Consider the following 14971-nt stretch of genomic DNA (forward strand, 5'->3'; position numbering starts at 1 on the left):
CTGCCCTCTTTTAAAATAATTTGAGATAGAATCATAGATTCCCTACTGTGTGGAAACAGGCCCTTCAGCCCAACAAGCCACACTGACGCTCCAAAGAGTAACTCAACCATTCCCCTTCCACATTTAACTTTCACAATTGTTTGGGCTAGAAAATTATAGCCATTCACAGGGAAAAAATTCTTTACATTTTTTTAAAATAAAGGTTCCTTTATGTAATGTCCCCTGGTTTGAGATTTCACTGGTTCGAGAAGATCGAGTCAACATCTACCCTGTCAAGCGCCTCAATGTTATTTTTTTACATAAGATCACCCCTTATTTATCAAGATTCTATTGAATAATGTCCTAACCTGCTTATCTATTCTTGGTAGGTCAACCATTTCATCCTCGAAGCAGCTAAGTGAATCCTTTTTTAAATGGTCACAAATGTTGGTTTATCCTTTATTAAATATGGGAGCTAGCATCGTATATACAGCACTCCAAGTCAGGTCTCAGCAACAACCAGTGTGGTTAACCAATTCTCAGTCCATGCTAAGTATGATTCCCCTCTCTTAAGTCCATGCGGACTCTGTCCAATCCTGTCATTGTTCTGTAAGAAACTTGACTGTACTCCAATGTAGTTAGTAAATGTATCTGTATATATTTTCAAAAATCGATCACTTGTAAATGCTGGACCCATGCAATATCAATGAATTAGTGACTCTGAATTTGGGTTATAATTTTTTTTGTTAATTCCTTTTCATACTGTGTTATGCAGACAGCACGAAGCGAGCACTCTTAACTGTGAGTAACTTTGAAAACAATATATTTTAAAAATGACATCCCAAAATGCTGCCTCATTATTGTGCAAGGAGGATTTCGCATTCAGTAGTTTGCAGATAAAATTGAACAGATGTTTGCTGCAATTTGGCCAGATTGAAGATTACACCAAAGTTGCAACTCTACTCTCAAATGTTTACCTTGCCACTGCCCAAGGCGATACTGTTGGGACGTCACTTTGCCATTCTTGTTCACCAACTTTATATCCAGGTTTAATGCTACAGTCATTCTCGTGCTTGTAATTTTTGACAACTTCTCTTTTAGGTACATATGTAATTACCATACTGAAATGTTGCACTGAATGGTACCAAATCTGAGATTAGTCTCTAATCTGATAGTAACATGCTCTGACCCTTTTACGTATGTATTGGCATAAGTCTATGCCAGTTATTTTTCTGAAGCCTATGATTCCTGATGAAGGGCTTATGCCCAAAACATCGACTCTCCTGCTTCTCAGATGCTGCCTTTGCTTGCAGTGCTTTTCCAGTATGACACTTTTCGACACTGAAATCCAGTTTCTGCGTCGTCACTTTCTCCTTTGAGTCGATTAAACCAAGAATAATTTTTATTGATCAAAGTGCAATAGGAACCAAATCATGAAATTCAGATATCGCACATTTACCCTAATTCTGTGAAGGCTAAGACATTAGCAAATTATTGTCAGTAATTGAAACCATACTGACAAACTCGTGCAGTATCAGTGATTCAGTAACCTTGTATTATGCAGATCGCTGAAATAGTCATTTTTGCACCCACCTTACCCATCTCCTCCTGTTGATTTGTTGTTCTTTTCAAACTTCATGTAATGCCATTCAACTGTTGTTAGGTTACACAAAGCTGTGCCATGGGGCAGTACCAATTGGGTCATTACACACCTTTCCAAATTCTACTTTCCTTCTGCTTTGCCTGTATGTTGTAATTCGCGAGTACAAGATCATTGACCAGAAAGATTAATACTGCCTGACCTTTAGAGTGTTTCCAGATATAGCACAGCTGCAGTATTTTGTTTTGCACTCAGCTATTTGTTGTTCTCACTTGTTTCTTTGTGAAAGATTACAAAATTAACTTGGATGAATGAACTTACGATTTCTTTAACCAATGTTGGGAGAAAAAACGTCAGTGTTTTAAGTGCTAATAAAGTAAAATAAACTGATACTCAGTAGAAAGGGGTTAAGATGGATATGGAACAAATGCTGGCAAATGGGACTAGATTAATTTAGGATAACTGGTCTACATTGGCAAGTTGGACTGAAGGGTCTGATTGTGTGTTGTACAATTGTGACTTCATTCTCTCAATTATTCAAGAAGTTGAATACTTCGAGGAGGAAAAGGATTTATGCATAAAATGCACCTGAAATGGTTATTGAGGTATATCAAACTCACATTGTTTCATTACTTTTTCCTCTGGATTCTTCAATGACCAAACTTGTTTTGTTATCTGAATAACTATCTATCATGTGATTTATTTCGTACAAAATATTTCGTTAAGATCTAGTGAACTATTAAGAAGTGTTCATCTTTAAAATTTAAGCAGTTTGATTATTAAGCAAGAAAAGGTTAGCGATTTACTCCCATTGAATCATTGCTCTATCTTTTCTGAGCACTGAATATATGGAAGTCAATTCTGAAGGAAAAAATCCTAGTCAGTAATGTTCCCACATTTGTGGACTAATTGCTTCTGGTCAATCTTCAGGCTATAGAGGCTAAGAAAGAAATGAGTTGGCCAAAGTTGGAAACATCATTCGGATGGACTGTGCTCATTGGGGAAACTTGCAGGATCTCTAGAAGAAACACGTGATTCAGAGAGTATGCAATAAACCTGAACATTGTTTTTTTTTCCATAGAGCTTGGGACCTGTCTGGAGCATCACCGAAGTTAGTATTGTTTGTCAAATTTCCAAACTTGCCAAATTATTGTTGCTAAATGCAGGTGAAACTATCAAAATACATTTCACACTCCCCAGCTAGGAATCTGGTTCCTGTTTGTCGGTCCATACATTTCTATGGATAAGAGATATTTTAAATGTGAGCACTCCATTTAACTATTTGAATTCATCATTGAAGTATTTAAGTCATCTTGCATTCTTAATTTTCGAATTACTCAATGTGATTTTTTGTCCCCCCTGAATTTTCCAAGCACTGGGCAGTTCTGGAATATTCCAAATATTTACAATAGATGCATTTACACTATTGAGGCAACCTGGCAGATTTGAATACCATTCAGGTCGTCAAAAACAATACATAAATAATGTTTTGAATTGCTTACTGTACACCAACAACGTAACCCAAGTACTATTCAAACCACAGATAGTCTCCCAAGGATTCCAAAATCTAAACAGTGCATCCCAGATATGCTCACTATCACCATCTGGGAGCAATGTCCCAAAATGCTCCCAGAATTTAGAAAGCACACACACTGCCCTCCAAAGCTAAATCTGCTGTCACAGGCTTCACTGCTATTGCATACAATGATATTTATTGTCCAGTTCTTTAACGTGACAATGATTTTACAAACAATTTATATAATACTTTAAATCCTGAAGAAATGTGATGTCAGCCCTTTGTAGAAGTGAATGGAAAGTGTGATGTTTGCTTGACCTTTGGCTCTATGTATCAGACCGAACTGAACCTTTCGCAAGATGTGGGATGTTTCCCACACACTTTGTTTAAAAAAGCAAAGATTATGCTCTGAGGTTTAAATGTTCAATCAGGTTTAATAAAAATCCTTCCAAAAATTGAGAGTTTGATTTCAGCTCCTTTAAAGAGACATGTTCTCGGCCTTCAATTTTGTGACATATGATCATTCTTTGGTAAAGGTGGCTGTGTGCAACACTGCAGGATGTTGTACTGAAGTGCCTCATTGGGTGGATGAGCTTTATTACTGGTGTAACTCGGCTAATTTTGAGATGGAATGTCAATTTGAGTTAAATCTTGTTTTTAAACCGAGGCGTGCTTGTGTAACTCGAGTGTGGAAACTATGCTCGTGTTTGCATTGAACCTTTCACATTTGAAGATCAATATTTTTCCGATGTGCTTTGTAAATAAAGCTCAATATCGAAAGCACAGTGCTGGAAAACCGCAGTTCCAGCAGCATCTCTGAGGGGAATAAAACATTGTAATTCAAAGTCTCATGACCTTTTGTCCGTTCAGACGAAGAGTCAGTAAACTTGAAATGTAACATGTTTTTCTCTTCACCGATGCCCTCAGAACTGCTGAGATTCTCCAGCACTTTGTTTCTGGGGTTCAGATCTCCAGCACCTGCAGTTTATTGTTTTGATATCGATCATATGATTTGATTTGGGGAGCGAGCCGCAGCAACTGTGATCAACTGGGATAAAACTCCCCAACCATGGAAAACAAACACACTGTTCTTTATACTTTGCAAAACACGACTGTAAATAAGAAATGAAATTAAGCTAAGTGCAAGATGGCATATCACGGGCCTTGTCTCAAACCTGCTACTCATCTTTGAGGACTGACCTGTCAGAATTGTGTTTGCTCTCTTCCTTTGAGATCACAGTCCACAAATGTCCCAGTTCCAATTCCTGGGCCAGGCCCGGTTACCACATTGCAATGGGGTGGGGAGCTTTGTGTCAGCCTGAAGTTTTTGTTAAGAGCAACATTGCAGGTTGAAGTTGACGGTTTTGACTAATATTGCGTCATCAAACTTGGAGGAAATCCTTCCGAATGTATTGATTAACTGCACTGAGCCTGTTTACATGCAGCCCTGTTAGTAGTGCTGTAATATTATAAGTTAAGAATCACACAGCACCAGATTATTGTCCAACAGGTTTAATTGGAAGAACACGAGCTTTCGGAGCGCCGTTCCTTCATCAGGTGATTGTGGAGGGCATAATTCTTAGGCACGGAATTTATAGCAATAATTTACAGTGTGATGTAACTGAAATTATCTATTAAAAAATACCTTGATTGTCTGCTGAGTCATTCACCTGTTCAAATACCATGATAGTTTCACTTCTTTCATGTGTAAATCACAAAATCCTTTTTAAAAACTTGCATTCCTGACAGTGGCACACCCAATCACTCACTGTATTATTCACTGCACAGTCTCAACAAAGGAATGAAACTGGATGAACCACATTACATCTACCAATGCACCAGAAAATACAACAACACAATCAGCCCTCTTGACCCTGCAACTTCTGCCTCACTGTGGGCCAACAACAGCAGCAGAACTGCTGTTTATGGAGTTCAACATGGATAAATGCGAGGTGATGCATTTTGAAAGGTTGAATTTGAAAGCTGAGTACAGGATTAAGGATAGGATTCTTGGCAGCGTGGAGGAACAAAGGGATAATGGTTTGCAGGTACATAGATCCCTTAAAATGGCCACCCAAGTGGTCAGGGTTGTTAAGAAAGCATATGGTGTTTTGGCTTTCATTAACAGGGGGATTGAGTTTAAGAGACGTGAGACCTTGTTGCAGCTCTATAAAACTTTGATTAGACCTCACTTGGAATACTGCGTCCACTTCTGGTCACCCTATTATAAGAAAGATGTGGATGCTTTGGAGAGGGTTCAGAGGAGGTTTACCAGGATGCTGCCTGGACTGGAGGGCTTACCTTATGAGGAGAGGTTGACTGAGCTCGGACTTTTTTCATTAGAGAAAAGGAGGAGAAGAGGGGACCTAATTGAGGTATACAAGATAATGAGAGGCATAGATAGAGTCGACAGCCAAAGCCTATTTCCCAGGGCAGTAATGACTAATGTGAGGGGTCATAGTTTTAAGCTAGTTGGAGGAAAGTATAGAGGGATGTCAGAGGTGGTTTTTTTACGCAGAGAGTTGTGAGAGCATGGAATGCGTTGCCAGCAGCAGTTGTGGAGCCAGGGTCATTGGTGACATTTAAGAGACTCTTGGACATGCATATGGTCACAGAAATTTAAGGGTGCATACATGAGGATCAGTGGTCGGCACACATCGTGGGCTGAATGGCCTGTTCTGTGCTGTACTGTTCTATTTTCTATGTTCTAACTGTACTCCAGCCCAATCTGAAATCTCATGGCTTGGTATATCCCCCATTCAACCATTAACATCAAGCCAGGGGATCAACCCTAGTTCAATGGAGAGGTCCACAGCGCATGCCAGGAGCAATACCAGGCATACCTAAAAATGTGGTGCCAACCTGGTGAAGCTACCCAACCCGCATACCAAACAGCACAAGCAACACCAAATAGAACTGTATGATCCAACAACCAATGGATCGGATCTGAGCTCTGTAGTTATGCCACACCTAGTCAGGAATGGTGATGGGAAATTAAACAACTCACTGCAGGAAGCATCGCAGATATCCCCAACCTTACTGATGGAGGGGTCTCACAACCCATGCAATAGACAAGACAACAGCATTTGCAGCAATCTTCTGCTGGCAGTGCCAACTGGATGAGCCTTCTCCATTGGTCCCTCACATCACAGATGTGAATCGAATTGGTTTAAAACTTATTTCAAATCAGATCAAGAAATGGAGAAGTAGTGTGAAGGCTGTCGGCCCTGCCAACATTATGGCAATAATACTGATGGCTGTGCTCCAGAAATTGCTGCCCACCAGACAAGTACTGCTCCAGCACTGGCACCTACTGCCATTGTGGAACATTTCCCAGGGATGTTCAACACAAAAACGCAGGACAGCGCCAATCCAGCCAATTTCCCTCCATCAGTCGACACTCGCTCAGCAGTGAAGTGATGGAAGGTGTCATCAACACTACTGTCACGCAGGTGCTCAGCAATAACCTTCTGTGACACCAAGTTTGGGTTCTGCCAGGGCCATTCAGCTCCTGATCTTGTTACAGAATCAATTCACAAGCTGACAAACAGCTGAATTCCAGAGGTGAGGAGAGGGTGATAGCCCAGTCCCACTCCATGACCACGATTTCGACTTCAGTGATATCACCTGACCTCACCACAGTCTCAGCTCATTTACTGAAACTCTCATTCATTCAGTTTGTAAACTCTAGATTTCATTATCTAAACCCACTCCTGGCCAGCATCCCACAATTACCCTCCCTATAATCTCCAGAATATTGAAAACTCTACCGCCCAAGTGCTCACTTTTACCAGAACTTGCTGATCCATCAAAAGGCTCCCATTTATAAGCAACAATAATTTACTTTCACATCCTTGACTTAATTCCTGGCTGTAATCATTCCTATCTTCCTGCAACACACACCCTTTCATATCTCCATAACTCATTTTAGTTTAGACTCCCAATGATGTGTTTATTTTTGAGTTCAGCTGTGTGACTGTTTCTATAGATTCCAAGGCAAAACGGTCTGGAATTCCCACCCTCGAAGATCTGCTTTCTTCTTTTAAGGCATTCCTGGAAAAATGCTTATTTGGCAATGGTTTTGGTCATTGGACATAATATTCTCCTGCTGTGGCCTTATGTCAAAAGTTCTCAATATTTTTGTGATATTAAAAACATATTTATTTGTACAGATATCTTCTACTTTTCACTATCGCTGAGTGAATAATCTGTAATGTCTCTTGCCCAACCATGTTGTGGGAGCACCTTCACCATTCAAACTGCAGCTGTACAAGGAAGTCAAACATCGCCCTCTCCACAAGCAACACGACTTTGGCAATGATCACTGGTATCTGTGGAAGGAGAAATACACATCATGTTTCAGGGAGTGCAATATGAATTATAGGGAGTGAAAACGGTGCAGAATTTGACTCTCAGAAATGGAAGAAAAATCCACTCACTATTGGTAAAAAGAATTCTTGACTGTCAAAGATATTGTGGAAAAAAATAACCTGATAATGGAGCAGCATTCGGTCAGGAGTCGGTCAACAGTGGACAATCCATTTATAAAAAGGTCTGTGAACGTAGGAGTAAAATACTAAACATGGCAAAAATACACATGTCAGACTGAGGAAGCTAGATAATGAACAAGTGGACATCAAGGAGCCCAGAGGTGAATCAGAGCAGTGTTCACTTTTATGATCCCACAGTCAGAGATGTCTAGCACAAAAACAGACTCTTCAGTCCAACCCATCAATGCAAACCAGATATTCTAACCTAAACTATTCCCATTTGCCAGCACTTGACCGACATCCCTCTGAACTCTTCCTATTGAAATGACTTTTAAATGTTACAATTTTGGTTGCCCTTTAGGCTCCTTTTGAATTTTCCCCTCTCACCCTAAACATATATATCCTCTAGTTCTGGGCTCCACCACCACAGGGTAAGCACCTTGTCTATTTACGCTATCCATGCCCCTCACGATTTTATAAACCTCTTCAACATCACACCTCAGCCTATGACACTGCAGGGAAAATGGCCCCATCCTATTATGCCTCTCCCTGCAACTCAAATCCTCCAAACCTGGCAACATCCTTAAAAAATCAATTCTCAAACCTTTCATGTTTCAGTGCCTCTTTCTGATAAGAGGGAGACCAGAATTCCAAAAGTGGCCCAACCAATGTCCTGTACAACTCCTTTATTCAATGCTCTGACCAACGAAGGGAAGAATCCCAAACAATTTCTTCACTATCCTATCTACCTGTGACTCTACTTTCAAGGAACTATGAACATGCACTCCAAGGTCTCTTTGTTCAGCAAGACTCTCCAAGACCTTACAATTCAGTGTGAGTCCTGCTCTGATTTGGTTTTCTAAAATGCAGCACCTCATATTTATCTTAATTAAACCGTATCTGCCACTCCGCAGTGACGGGCAATTCTCACTTTAAACCTACTGGCAGATTCGTTTCCCCCTAACACAACTTAGAAGCCGTGGCCCTGATGCCAACTCCCTTTTGTGTCGAGCTGGTACAAATGGAATCCCCACGGTATTGTTGGGCATGATGGTGGGCTCACATCACATCGTCTCCATCACATCCCAGGCAAGGGGCACCGAGGGTCCCTCCTTTACCTCCGCCTGTAACCAGCTCAGATGCTGAAACTAACCTGTGTGATTTACTGCAATACCCACTTGTCCTGTCATCTTCAATAATCTGTTCTGATATACACTCTGGGCCTTCTGTTCCTGCACCTCCTTTATAACAGTACAACCTGTTTTATATTGTCTTTCAATGTCCTTCCTCCCAAAGAGCATCACCTCACACTGCGCTGCATTGATCCTCATCTGCCATACACCTGAACACTACACCAACATTTCACTTTACTGTTGGAGTTCCACACCGTCCTCAACAAACTTCACAATTCTTTCAGGTTTGGTATCTGCAAATATTGAAACTGTCATACAGTCACACTCCACCCAAAAATACTGACACACACCAGGCAGAGCGAGTGAAATATTGACACACTCTCCATGTCTGTATTACTGTCAATGTATAGTGAGTGCCTCTATGTGTCTGTATTCGTGTGTGTATCTGTGTGGGGCAGGTCTGGAAGTCTCTGTGATGTTTAAAGTGATGTAATATCTCACGATATGGGTTCTGAGTAAGGATCACTCGATTCAAAACGTCAACTTTCATTTTTGTCCAAAGCTGCTTCTAGAGCTGCGGAGATTTCAGTTGTTGTCAATCTCTGTTGTACCCCCATCCCGATCCCCCATCCCACTGTAATCGTGATGCTGAAATGTGTACACGATCAGGGATTCAGTCTGGGAGGGAGAGAGGGAGGGCAGCAGCTCACAGCACAATCCAACCTGAATTTTGATTGCGCCAAGCCCAGACACACACGCATACACACGCGGGTGAACATACACACACGCACATGCACATGCACACACTAGGTTGGTTTGGAGATGATTGTCATTGTACTTAGGCCCTCAGAGTGGAACATGTTCATGTGCAGGAATGCCTGCGCTCCTTCTGCAATGTGGAAATGGTTTGTCACTGGGTAGTATTTACAACACACAGTGTAAACATTAAAGTATATTTCCAGTGCAATTATATCCAAGCAATTCCGAGTGAGCCACTTTCCAAGGCAATGAGATTAATTTTAATGCACTTCCAGTAACTTGGAATTTTTAATGTTTTACTCTTACATGTGAGAAAGGATGGGAAAGACCTAAACCAGACCAACAGAGTGTGGGATTGTATCACTTTAAAGAAAAGTGGGAAAGGGAAAAGAAGGGAGAGTGGTTTTGACCCAGTTTCAGTGATTCACACCAAAAACAAGAAGAGTTTCCATTGACCAGAGATGCACAGACAATGATCCACACAGTAATGCAGAAACACGTGTAAATAGCACAGAGCGATAGACATGCACACAGAGGTTAACAGAGACATATATAGAAACACAGGAATAGACCAACACGAACAGAAATATGCAGACATAGACTTGGACATGCAAACACACATAGAGTCATCGAGTTATACAGGGTATTTGCAAACAGGCCTATCGGCCCATAAAGTCCCTGCTGACCATAATCCCAAACTAAACCAGTCCCACCTGCCTGCGCTTGGCCCAGATTTGTCCAAATGTTTTCTTATTCTTGAACTTAATGCTTAATTCTTGTACTTAACCAAATGCGTTTTAAATGCTATAACTTTACCCACAATCTATCACTTCCTCAGGAATTTCATTCCCTTCAAGAACCACATGCTGTGTAAAAAATGAATCTCCTCACAGGTAATGATCAGTTGGACCAATAAATTTGTAGGAAGCTAAGGAAGTGATTGTTGGGTCCCTTGCTGAAATGTTGTTTTCATCAATAGACACAGGTGAGATGCTGGAAGTCATGAGTTTGACTAAAGTTTTGCTATTAAAGAAAATGGAAAGAAAAATCCAAGAACTATAGATTGGGGAGCCTGACATCAGCGGTGGGCATGGTGTTGGAGGGAATCATGAGTTACCTGATTTACATGCATTTGGAAAGGCAAGGACTGCTTAGGGATAGGCACAAGTGAGGATTGCAGATGCAGGAGATCAGAGTCGTGATGAGAGTGGTACTGGAAAAGCACAGCAGGTCAGACAGCAGCTGACGAACAGGAAAATCGGCGATATGGACAAAAGCTCTTTATCTGGATAGTGAAATAGAGTTGTGTGGATAATCATGTCTCACTAATTTGATTTTGTTTTTGTTGAGAAGTAACGGACAGGATTGATGATAGCAGAACACTGGATGTGACTGATATGGACTTCAGTTCCGCATTCGATTTTGCTTCACATGGAGACTGGTTAGCAAGATCAGATCACATGGAATACAGGGAGAATTACCCAGTTGGATATAGAACTGTCTCAAAGGTAGAGGACAGAGGGTGGTGTTCGAGGTTTGCTTTGCAGACTGGAGGCCTGTGACCAGTGGAGGATCACAAGGATCATTGCTGGGTCCGCGCCTTTTCGTCATTTATATAAATGATTTCGATATGAACATAGGAGAGTTAGTAAGTTTGCAGATGACATCAAAATTGGAGGTATAGTGGCCAGCAAAGAAGGTTACTTCAGATTACGACGGGATCTTAATCAGATGGGCCAATGGACCGAGGAGTGGCAGACAGAGTTTAATTTAGATAAATATGAGATGCTGCATATTGGAATGGCAATCAGAGCAAGACTTGTACACTTACTGGTAAAATACTGGGGAGTGTTGCTGAACAGAATGACCTCAGAACAAGTTTATAGTTCCTTGAAATGGATTTGCAGGTAGATAGGACACTGAAGAATGTACTTGATATGTTAATGGTTAAGTGCATTGTGTATATGCGTTGGGAGACTGGATTGCGACTGTACAGGACATTGGTTCGGCCACTTTTGGAATACTGAATGGAATTCTGATCTCCCTGCTCTGTAGGAAGGATGTTGTCAAACTTGAAAAGGTTCAAGAAGGGCTTACACTGAGGTTGCCATGGTTGGAGGGTTTGAGTTACAGGGAGAGACTGAATACGCTGAGCCTGTTTTCGCTGGAGCATCAGAGGGTGAGGGTTGATATTAGATGTTAGTAAAATCATGGGTGCAATGGATAGCGTGAATAGCCTAGTTCTTTTCCCTAGGGTAGTGGAGTCAAAAACTAAATGGCAAAGATTTAAGGTGGGATAGGAAAGACAAAAACGGGGTCTAATCGGCAACATCTTCATGTAGAGGATGGTCCATGTGTAATGAGCTGCCACAGGAAGGTATTGAGGGTGGCACAATTACAACATTTAACAGACATCTGGATGGACAGATGAATGGGAAAGGTTTAGATGGAAATTGACCAAATGCGAGAAAATGGGAGGAGAATAATTTTTGCTATCTGCTTAGCATGGACATGTTGGACCAAAGGGTCTGTTTCCATGCTATACAGCTCTATGACGCTATGTCCTTTAAGAAACTTCCTCCACTTATCTTAAAACAATTCCTCACTCGAGGAAAAACCTCTGCAAGGCTACCTCTCAGCCTCCTACACTCCAGTAGAAAATGTACGAGTCTGTTGAGCCTGTCCTTATAATTCAAACACTTCATTCCCAGCAACATCCTGATAAACCTCTTCTGAACTCTCCCGAACTTGATAATAGTCTCGATATAACAGGGCGACCAGAACTGCACACAGTCCTCCAGGACACGCCTTACGAATATCCTGTGCAACGTCAACATACCGTCCCAACTCCTGTACTCAAAGGACTGTCCACTGTTATTTGTCATTTATGTAAATGATTTGGATGTGATTATAGGAGATATAGCTTTTAAATTTGCAGATAGACACGAAAATTAGAGGTGCAGTGAACAGATAAGAACGCTACCACAGAGTCAAATGGAATCTTGTTCAGATGGGCCAATGGACTGAGGAGTGGCAGTAGAACATATATTTAGATAAATGCGAGGTGCTACATTTTGGAAAAGGAAATCAGAGCAGGACTTATACACTTAATTATAAAGTCCTGGAGAGTGTTGCTGAACAAAGAGATCTTGGAGTACAGGGTCATATTTCCTCGAAAGTAGAGTTGCAGGTAGATAGGATAGTGAAGCAGGTGTTTAATATGCTTTCCATTATTGTTCAAACCACTGAGTACGAGAGTTGAGAGGTTACATTGCGGCTGGACATGATATTGGTTAGGCCACTTTTGCAATATTGCGTACAATTCTGGTCTCATTCCTATCGGAAAGATGTTGTGAAACTTGGAAGGGTTCAGAAAAGATTTACAAAGATGTTGCCAGAGCTGGAGGATTTGAGCTGTAGGGAGAGCCGGAATAAGCTGGGGCTGTTTTCCCTGAATCATTAGAGGCTGAAAGGTGAATTACAGAGGTTTATAAAATCATGAGAGGCATGCATAGGGTAAATAGACAATGTCTCTTCCCCGGGGTGGGCGAGACAACAACTAGAGGGCATAGGTTTAAGATGAGAGTGGAAAGATTTCAAAGGGACCTCAGTGGCAATTTTTATACATAGACGGTGGTATGTGTATGGAATGAGTTGCCAGAGGCTGGTCAAATTAAAGTATTTAAAAGACATCTTGATGAGTATATAAATAGGAAGGATTCAGAGGGATATGGGCCATTTTTGGCAAAATTGACAAGATTAGGTTAGGCTATCTGGTCGACATGGACAAGTTGTACCAGAGGGTACGTTTCCGTGCGGTACATCTCTATGATTCTATGTCTATATAATGAAGGGCATCAAGTCAAACACCTTCATAACCACCCTGTCTATGAATGAAGCAAACTTCAATGAATTATGCCCGAACCCCTAGGTTGCTCTGTTCTACAACACTACCAATGACTCAGCATTCGTGGGCGGCACGGTGGCGCGGTGGTTAGCACTGCTGCCTCACAGCGCCAGAGACCCGGGCTCAATTCCCGCCTCAGGCGACTGACTGTGTGGAGTTTGCACATTCTCCCTGTGTCTGCGTGGGTTTCCTCCGGGTGCTCCAGTTTCCTCCCACAGTCCAAAGATGTGCAGGCCAGGTGAATTGGCCATGCTAAATTGCCCGTAGTGTTAGGTAAGGGGTAAATGTAATGTTATGGGTGGGTTGCGCTTCGGTGGGGCGGTGTGGACTTGTTGGGCCGAAGGGCCTGTTTCCACACTGTAATGTAATCTAATCTATTTAATTGTATACGTGTTTCTTTTAGTTTGTTTTACCAAAGTACAATCCCTTGCGTTTATCAACATTAAACTCCATTTGCAATTCTTTAGCCCAGTGAGTGATAATACTGGGGAAGGAAGGCTGGAAAGTAATCAGTTACCTTGTACCATTTAATGGTTTTAGGAAGAGGGCAGTCACACGTGAGAGCTGGGAAACAGTGATCGGCGTTTCAGGCCAGAAATTATGCCCTGTTTTTGTCTCTGATGTTCAGTATTGATATCTATTCGAGTTACTTCACAGTGCAGTGTGGGTCTGCAGGATTTCATTCCCTCATTTTGCAAACTACAGATAATAGCCATTTTATCTGGAAATAATAGCCAAGTATTTAAAGATGTTCATAGTTTATCTCGAAGGCAGAGCACATAAACTCGACATCCTACTGTTGAGGCAAGTATCTTGCATTTTTTAACAACGTTGTTATTTTAACTGGGTAATTCAGTAAAGTGAATCAGATTTCAATGGATCCATGCCGATCTGAAAGCTGGCATTTAAAGTTTAAAAAAATTGGGCATGGTTTAGATATTGTGTAGTCGGTAGTATCCCTGCCTCTGAGGCAGAACTCTGTATTCTATTCCAATTCCTGAACTTGTCTGGTAGTGTCCCTAGCTCGAGACCAGATTGTCTGGATTCAGGTGCAGCATGACAAGAAAGGCTGATGAACAAACACACAGGAGAATAATGTTGCAACTTATGGGGCTATTGTGGAGATGTGGTACTGTCCTTAACTCTGGCCCTCTAAATTCCAATCCTACTAGGGGTGCTTTATAATATGCCTAAACGCGTTGACTAAAATGATTTTAAAATTGTGGTTTGATCTTGGTGAAAGAGGTGTCATTATCGAATTTCACAACTTAAGCCCCAGATGACTGAAAGCACAGACCCTGAGTGGGAGGCACATTTGCACATTCTAGAGGTTTATAAATTCAGGAAGTGCATGTATAGGAGTGAGTAGTGAAGATCGTTTCCCCATGATTGGAAGTCCAACATTAGAAGGCATAGATTTAATGTGAGAGGGGAATGATTTTAAAGTGACCTCGGGACAACTTTTACACTCAGAAAGTGGAGCGTGTACATAATGAACTGCCAGAAGAAGTGTTGGAGGTTGGTATAATTACAACAGTTAAAAGGCACCCAGATTGATATATTAATATGAAGGATTTAGAGAGCTGG

Source organism: Chiloscyllium plagiosum, unplaced genomic scaffold (genome assembly GCF_037043375.1).
Source record: "Chiloscyllium plagiosum isolate Xiang-an unplaced genomic scaffold, Cpla_swu_hap1 HiC_scaffold_20, whole genome shotgun sequence".
Lineage (NCBI taxonomy): Eukaryota > Metazoa > Chordata > Chondrichthyes > Orectolobiformes > Hemiscylliidae > Chiloscyllium > Chiloscyllium plagiosum.